The sequence below is a fragment of the Carassius auratus genome, chromosome 8 (assembly GCF_003368295.1).
Source record: "Carassius auratus strain Wakin chromosome 8, ASM336829v1, whole genome shotgun sequence".
Taxonomy (NCBI): Eukaryota; Metazoa; Chordata; class Actinopteri; order Cypriniformes; family Cyprinidae; genus Carassius; species Carassius auratus.
In genome coordinates, this window is record NC_039250.1 from 8451149 (window position 1) to 8460691 (window position 9543).

The window sequence follows — 9543 nt, forward strand, 5'->3', positions numbered from 1 at the left end:
TCATGGCGGGGTTGTGCAGATCACGAGCTGATTCTTCCCCACCTGTCGCTCGTTCCCCCACTCCCTTATATGTCTCTGCTTTTCTGTCTGTGGTCGTGAGTAGATTGTTTTGTCTTTGCCCATGTTTTGCATGATTCTCAGTATCAGTCTCACCTTCTGTTCTTGTGTCAAAGGATCCGTAATTCGGAGATCCGGCAGCGCGAGTGGTCCGCAGTGTGCCGGCCAGCTCGGAAATCTCTGTGTGCGCCAGAGCATTTCATTATTGTTTATGTTATTTTGTGTTTTGTGGCGAGAATAAAGCTTCTCCTTTTTCTTTACTCTGCATCTGAGTCCTCTGTCCAGTACGCACCCGTGACACAGAGGCCTTATCTCCATTGCAACTGGAGGATCTACAGCATCACGCAGGGACTAAAACAAACGTTATGTTTTAAATGTATTTAAACTCAAGCCAGCATATACAATATATAAATATGACCTATAGACATCTGAATATTAAATTATTAATAAATAAAAAAATGTAGATCCTGTCTGACCAGTACAAACTGCAGTAAATGGTTCTGATGAACTTTCTCCTCTGCTGTATGAGGGTCCTTCAGCTCCATCTTCTCCCACTGATTCTCTCTCTGCAGCAGCTGCTCCAAATACGTCTGTTTGATAAGACCCATGGAGCAAAAATATCATTTCAGGTATATTTCTGGTATATTTTAAAATATGCAAAAAAATCATATTGCTCTTTGAAAATATATTTACATAAATATATATTTTAATACTTTTTGGTTACTTGTATTTCCTCACATATTTTGGGCCATTTTATTTATTGTCAATCTAAATGTAAATATATTATCAAAAAATTTATATATATATACATATATATATTTTTTTTTTTTACATTTTGCATGTACACAACATGTATTTTTGCCCCTTGAGATATATTTTGTAGTATATTTGGGTATTTGAAGGTTTATTTTGAAAAATGCATAAAGCCAGGCATATTTCACATATATTTAAAATATATTCTGGAATATAATGATATATAAATATGCATGAATATAAATGTGTATATTCAAACCACTAGGTCAAAAAAAAAACTAAATCACAGTCAGTAGCTGGTCAGTTGCAAAACAATGTATGTTGAAGGGAAGTGAAAATATTGTGGTTTTACTTTCACACTATACTATCACAGAAAAGTAATAAAGAGATAACCTAACTTTAAACCATACTTATTTTAAAGTAGTATGTGTTAAAGGAATTAGGGCACCTTGACTTTGTCTTGCAGGTTCCTGCGCAGTTCTTCAGTAACAGGTGGATGCTGGGTAATCTGACGCACAAGCAGCACATCAGGGCACTCCAAAACCGGATGCATGCGGATGGAACTAGACTTTGGCAGTTTTTCCTTCAACTCAAGACTACAACCAAGGGTAGTCCCCAAAGGGGGTCCTGGAGTCTTCTTTTAAACACCAGTCATGAAAACAAACCATTGAGGCATTAAAGTTAATAATCCATACTAAACTGCATGCTTAAAAAACAGAGACGTTTCCAAACCTGTTTGGGAGCAAAAACATGATTGGATATTTAATGTGGATTTGTTTTGAGAATGTAAAGCAAATGAGTTCTTTGTGCCACAGCAGGTTAATACAAAAAGGATGTTTACACCTACAATGATTATGAATTACCTCAGATGCAGCCGGGAATGACTCCCATTTCCTGGATTTGAGGTGTGTGGGCATGATGTCATCCTCTGGCATGGATGAGAGCCAATGAGTGTTGATGCCTGGGGCCTTAGCAGAGTTATGCCAAATGATTCTGAAGAGGAATCAATCAGGATACCAATACTTGAAGTATTTTACTTGCTGCATTTGTGTAAACTTGCATTTTAAAAGGATGGTCAGTAACATAATGCACAGGATAAATGCAAAGTGTCCTGACGTTGAGAGTCTGGTAGTGGGTCAGTGTGGATGGTGCTCTTCCACATCTTGAGCTCTCAGCAGATCTGAGGCTGAACAGTCCTCATGCACCACAAACAATCTCAGAGACACAACAGTTATTAAATTTTAAACGTCACTTGGTAAGCAAACAAAATGCAATGCGATTTTTTTTCAAGCAAATACCTACAATTAATTTGAAGAGAGGAGAGGTTTACACATGATGTTGACACCTAAATCTCACATAGGTCTTTTCTTCCATCCATCCTCTTACTTTATACGATCTATGCGCAGTTGCACTGTTGGAGGTGCCATCCCGGAAAATAACATCACATGCTCTTCCCTCATAGTCCGTTATTACCGTTGCAAATTCAGCTTTTTCCACACTAACCAGTTTTTCTCCTGAAATCAGATTTAATCACTATTTTTGTCAACACTGTAAGAACCTTTTATAATGTTACTGCATTAAGGTACTCTTGCACCTGAGCTCAGATGTTGTTGCAGCTCCCCCTGCTGGAAGAAGGTGCTAATACGCGTCCCATCAGCGTGATCCACTATCCACTATCACCATCACTATGTCAATCCCAGTAAAAGTCATGACAACTCAGTGTGCGTTTACTAATGTTTTATCATGATTAATACAGAGCAGAAATGGATAAACTTTACAGTGCATGAATCAGTTTTGTACACAAAAAAGCATCTCACCTGCTGAGTCCTCACAATCAAAGTGCAGGATAAGTCCACTGGGAAGAGATACATTCAGATTGAGGAACAGTGGAAGAGAGGAATCGTCTCTGGGCTCACAATGTACCTCAGGCACCTCAGAAACACATATTTCTGAAGGAGAGATTGGTTTTGGAGATTTAGTAATGATGAATTGAATGCCAAGCTAAACAATGCATATCTAATTTAGAACCTAACCAACATTTTTCCATTATAATACTACTCTGTCCAATTACCTTTCCTGTAGTTGCTGGTCTATACAGATGGCATTGGCCACAGGAGGTTGGAGAGTTTGTCCTCTTGTTTTATTCAGTTTGCTCTGACTGCAGGAGAGCTGCAAGCCAGTACTGTATGAAAAGAGCAAAATTCATAGGTCTCACAATCTGGTTTCCTGTGGCCAATGCCATCTGTATAGACCAGCAACTACAGGAACGGGTAATTGGACAGAGTATTATAATGGAAAAATGTTGGTTAGGTTCTAAATTAGATATCATTTGAGTCAGTTCGGGAGTTCGGAGCGCGTTCGCGAATCATTTGAGTCAGTTTGGGAGTTCGATACGGGATCACGAATCATTTGAGTCAATTTGGGGATCGCAAATCATTTGAATCAGTTCGGGAGTTCGGAGCGGCTCCTCGGCTTCGCGGATCATTTGAATCAGTTCGAGAGTTCGGTTCGGGTTCGCGAATCATTTGAGTCAGTTCGGGAGTTCGTAGCGGGATCGCGAATCATTTGAATCAGTTCGGGAGTTCTTAGCGGAATCGCGAATCATTTGAGTCAGTTTGGGGATCGCGAATCATTTGAGTCAGCTTGGGAGTTCGGAGCGGGATCGCGAATCATTTGAGTCAGTTCCCCAGCAAACAGGGGACGAACGTCGCTTAGGTCCGCAGTACGTCCGCTATATAACGTTCGCTGGCGGACGTTCGGCGGACGTTCGGATTTGGTCCGCTTTTTTTTTTTTTTTTTAAGTATAAACTGTTGGTAAGCCGACAAGAAAAGTTATTTAGGAAATAAATTATTTTAGTTATTGCATTTAAGACTGCTATACTACATGGAGATCTAATAAAAAAGTAATATAGCCACACTGGAGATAGGATCCAAGCAGCTGTAGATCAAAAGAGCACATGACCTAATGACGTCACTTTAGGGCACGCGGCATGTATCCATGGCAATGCTCAGTCGCTAGTGACAGTTAATGGTCATCTGGTGATTTCCTCAGACATGGCCTTGAGTTTTCGCTTTTGCTTGGTCAAAAAGGTATTTATTATTTTATATTATTAGATATTATATCTACCGTAACTACTGTTTATCTCCAAATGCTTACATTTGATGAAGTTTACCTTTTAAAACCTTTTCTGAAGTTGTCCCGCGTGGCTGCTCCAAGCTTAGCTTGTAAAGCTGAAATGATTAAACATATATAATATTGGCAGATATTGAACTTAAATATTTAATTTCCAGATGGTAAAAATACATACTGAGACGCCTAACGTGCGGCAAAAAGGCATAAGTTATGTCCGCTAAATTTCAGTCTTTACTAATCTTTTGTCAATGGATAAATGATAGACCTAACGTTAGACATATAAAGTCATAACACTACTGAATATGTTCATTTTGTTGTTTTAGGTTAGAAGACAATAGGAAGAAATGCCATCGACTAACCACAGCTGACAACCAGAGACACACGGACACACCATCCACCAAAACACACACACACACACACACACACACACACACACACACACGAAAATAGCCCTGCAACTTTATGATTGTTCAATTAAAATAAACGTATTTTGCTTCATACAGCATGTCTATTGTCTTTGATTAGCTTAAAAGTACAATAAAATGACATTTTGAGGATTTAAAGCGAAAGTCCCCTAAATGTCCTGAATGGCCGCTGCACGTCCTGTGGACGTCCCCATGAATATCCGGAGGACGTCTTCGCGAACGTCCACTCGACGTCAAGCAAACCCTACACGTTGACGTCTGGGGGACGTTTGCAGAGGCCATTTAGGGGACGTCTTGGGGACCTTTTTTTGTTCGGAGCGGGTTCGCGAATCATTTGAATCAATTCGAGAGTTCGGAGCAGCTTCGCGGAACATTTGAATTAGTTTGGGAGTTCGGAGCAGGTTCGCGAATCATTTGAGTCAGTTCGGGAGTTTGGAAAGGGATCGCGAATCATTTGAGTCTATTCGGGAGTTCGTAGCAGTGGGCAAGGAACTCGACCGGAAGTTGAAGTCGGGTGGGGGCTGCCATCTTTTAGCAGAACTTCACTTGCGTTAGCGTTCCCATTGACTCGCATTCATTTTGGCCTCACTTTGACAGCGAATAACTTTACATCTGAGGCGTTTAAAGACTCCGTTTGTCCATTATTTATTTCTAAAGATACACGACAATGTATAAAGGGCTCCATTACCTTCTATGTTACATTATGGCCCCGTATAAACAGTTTTTGTAAAAAATAGGCTAACGATTGCGTCATAACCACTCGTCTCTCTGTCGCATTACCGTACAGACAGGAGGAGAAGCTCGCAGGCAATTAACTTAATATGGCGTACTGGCGTTACATTTTAAAATACTATACAAAATAATTAATCAGAATACTTACTCCTGCTCACTCACGACAAAGAACTCCCCGCTCAAGCTCGCCGTCTCTGCAAGATTAAGGATGGCAGTTTGCACGCAAAGCCACTTAGAAGATTTACATCCGTCAGACAGGTTGCAGACGTCGTCAAGCTTTTACTGTCTATGGTTCGTAGCGGGTTCGCGAATCATTTGAGTCAGTTCGGGATCGCAAATCATTTGAATCAGTTCGGGAGTTCGTAGCGAGATCATTGAGTCAGTTTGGGAATCGCGAATCATGAGTCAGTTCCCCAACTAACAGGGGACATCCCCTTGACGTTCCGAACGTCTGCTTAGGTCGGCAGTACGTCCGCTTTATAATGTTCGGGATTTGGTCCGCTTTATAACGTTCGCTGGGTCAAGATTTGGTTCACCTTTTGACGTTCGCTGGCGGACGCTCGGCGGACATTCGTCTGAGACAGTTTGTGAACGTCCCTGTTTCATCCCTCATCTGCCATTTCCATTCCAACACTTGAAAAATTCAGTTCTTTATTTTGTATCATCAGACCTGACCAGTGTTGGGCAGTAACTAGTTACATGTAACTAAATTACGTATTTGATTGCAAAATAAATGTAGCTGTAATCTGTTAATGTAATGTAAACTGTAATTAAATTACAGTTAACTATGATATTGTTAATGATTACAAAGGGAGTTACATTTGAATATTTTCACAAATATACCAGTGTTCCAGCTGATGAATCAATGACTTCTGGAGATCTGGTACAATTACTTCATGACCCTGCTTTGATTAAATTTATTAATATATTGAAATCCAATCACTTGCTCATGATATGTTTAATGAAATTATATAATCTTAAATTTCTGCTTTTTCCCCTAAAACTTCAGTCATACCATGTGTGCATCAGTCCCAGCACTGCTTTTAGCTGATCCTTAAGAAATAATAAAAACTGATGTGTACAACAAAAGACTTCAACATTGCTTTAAAAATATTTGTTTGGATTTTAAATGTATTTGTATCACTTGAAATAAAATGTTATGGCTGCTCTTGTGCTCTCTCGTCACACCTGGTGTCCTTCTGTTGCTCAAGTACAGGCGTTTGGTGAATTCAACAGGGTTGTCCCATGGTGTGGGTTTAGGAGGATCTGATTGAGATCCTTTGATACAGCCGTTTTCATCTACTGTGCAGAAATGCAGTAGTTCCTGTGATCTGGTCAGTCTATCAATGGGGCTCTCAGCGTATCTGGACATCAGGTTGGTCCACACATGGCTTGTCTTCATGATGTCTGCTTCAATTCTGATGACATCAAAACCATCTAGGACCTGTAAAATATGCATAAGTGTACAACACTTTTGGTTGATAATTTAGAGGACTTAGAAATTTGCCTTAATATGATGCAGTAGACTTTAGGGTTAAAAGCATTTTCAGTGTATCCAGGAAGGCGAATGCACAGAATAAAACATTTGTGTGTGCTTTCAAACATTTTTGTCATGAACCTTGTGAATATATGTTCACATGCTCACAGGAAGCTGATGGAGTCTTCTCGCTCTTTCATCATGGTGACTGAGCAGGAGCGGGTGTTTCTGATCAGTATTCTTTGAGATGTTCTGCATCTCAAGATCATTCATGAGATCCTGCTATTACACAAGCAGAGATAATAAAAACAAAATTATTTAGATTTGGATTTTGAAACTCTGTGACATTTTGCACTTCTTCAACCTGTGGCAGACTCAGCACAGATGAGAGCATGTAACTGATTAGATCTTGATGTGTTTTATCACAGTCCTCTTCTGAATCAACAGATCCTTCCTGTTCTAAAGCCACCACCTAAAAATCACACAGGAAGACAAATTTAGCAGCCAGATCTTCAAAGAAATATACATCTTGTAGTAGATGTGCCTCGCTCAGAACGGCATGTGTACCCATTTGAGTGTAAAACCTATGTGCAAATGTTAATCAAATAAGAAGTAGTAGCAATTTTTTTTATTTTTTTTATAAAGTCCGTATGCTCATACAGTGATGCATTCAACAGTCTTTTATTATTTCAAATTAAAGACTATGTTGAATCCTATAAAGTGCCCTTACCTGCTCTAGCATGCAATGCAGTATAAAAGGCACAGATGTGATTTCAGTTGGAATCCTGTCCAGTAGAATCTCATATCCACCTCTGTGCTCAGAACAGGAGACTCTGGCTCTGCTGAGGAAACCCAAAGGCTCAGTTTAAGGATATTTTGACACCATGTGAAAATTATATTCGAGTTTGCAGAGTATTTTGTGGTCTCACTTTAAATAACATAGCATTAATTAAATGACAACTTTAATAAATGTTATTGTTGTTAGATTACATTTTGCATGAACATCCATGGAAGAAGGTGTAACTTAAATCTTAAATTTCTTTGTAAATTTTTTTATATTGTGATTTTATTTTAGATGTAAAACGAAAGCTCATTAATAGTGTATCATGTCTATTACCTGGGTCTACCTCTGATGCTAATTTTCTTCCTTGGGGTTTGTACAGCCTAAAACATAAACCACAAAAAATATCACCACCAAAAAAACAACATGAACATCCTGCCACAAGAAGTCTCTCCTAAAAGGTACTGCATTTGAGAAGAAAAAAAAACCTGCACTTGCTACAATCAGGGTTTCTGCAGGTTTTTTGATTGTAAAATTTAGACTTTTTTTAATACCAACTAAAGACATTTTAAGAAGGTATTCATTTTTTGTAATGCATGCAGCATTTAATGTCATGACTTTATTAACTGAATGTCATAAATTGTGGAAAGGCCTTGTCATATTAACAACACTAATAAAGGCTGATGTGTACCTCAGTGGAGCTCTGCGGACAGGACTGCTTGGTGGATCTGCAGGCATCTGGTACCTGGATAAACCTTATACAGCTGAGATAATGGCTGTACTGTCTCCTCTAGTCCACGCTGTCATATACAAGACATGCCACCCCCTCAAATATAGCAGCTCCAAATGCCAGCTATAGACAGTGGTGGTAGATAAAGTAATGTAATATCTGCAACCCTTTTTTTTAAACAAGGGTTTAAGATATATTATTACAATCAACACACAACACATATTAAACAGAAAAAAATGAATCACAGGTAGAAGAAGGTGTACTTCTTGTTCTCCATTCACCATTGCTTCAGTGTTGCCTTCTTCCTGGGGAAGCACATGAATCTTCACATTATAGTTCAACCTGGCAACATCATTGTGCCTGGATCCCATATTTCCACTGTTCAAGACTTGATCCAGCTGTTTCCAGAATGCATCTAGCTCCCACTGCCTCTTTTGTTTAAGTGTCACTACTTCTGAACACAAGACAAGTTAATACGGAATGATTTTACATTTTGATTTTGCATGCATACAAATATAACATTAGTCTTCCAGTTTGAGCTAGCCTGCATATTCTGCATACAATGTGTAATATAATTTGAAAGGTATAACCATAATAAAACTGAGATTGGTGTCGTTGGTTGGTCGGCAGCTTTCTTCCCCTTTGCTGCTTCTTTACCCCCCTAGTCCATGCTGGCAGAACTCAGTCCTGCTTTAGCACAGGCTTTATCCTCTACAGCCTTAAATACACATATTCTGTATTAATGTTCATATGAGACATGTTAAAAAAGTATGCATTATATATTTAATTAGAATTTGTCACATATGCAATGTCAATTTGAATAGAATTATTTGTAAAAAGCCCTCACATTCTGCTCATCAGCCCTCTTTGCAATGTCATCATTTTTGATTGTCAGAAGCAGAAATATTATTAAGAAGATTAACACAATTAAATGTAATTCATTTTATCACACCCATACATTTCATTAATAATACTTTCTAATGATCTAATGTGAATTATCACAGAACAGAAACCATATTTCTGACCTTTTCTGTCCTCCCAGGACAGAACATTGAAGAGCTTGCGCAGGGGCTGCTGGACTGCCTGAAGGATGGCGCTGATGAGCTGTTCGTCCTCTGCTTTTTCTGCCTGCACCACAGACAGACTGGCCCTCCAGTCATTCTAGTCATAGAGGAGAAAAACATAACTTTTTGTCTAATAATAATTAAAAGAAAACAATCTGTATGGTTTATTACGGGGTGTCAAACTCAGGTCCTGGAGGGCCACGGCCCTGCAGTGTTTAGAGTTAATCTGATCCAGCTAGTCCTTCAGGCTTACTTGAAAACAACATGGCATGTGTGTTGGAGCAGGGTTAGAACTAAACTAACCCTGCTCCTGACATGCCTGGTTGCAATAAACGTCTGCTTATTTATTTAAAAGCATAATTCAACCCAAAAAGATAATCAGGGCACCATT

The 9543-nt window shown here is 39.1% G+C and overlaps 1 pseudogene; it reads right to left on the bottom strand.

Moving 5' to 3' along the window:
• Positions 1–42: 42 nt before the first annotated feature.
• Positions 43–9025, bottom strand: LOC113107929 (uncharacterized; annotated as a pseudogene).
• Between the last annotated feature and the right edge of the window lie 518 nt (positions 9026–9543).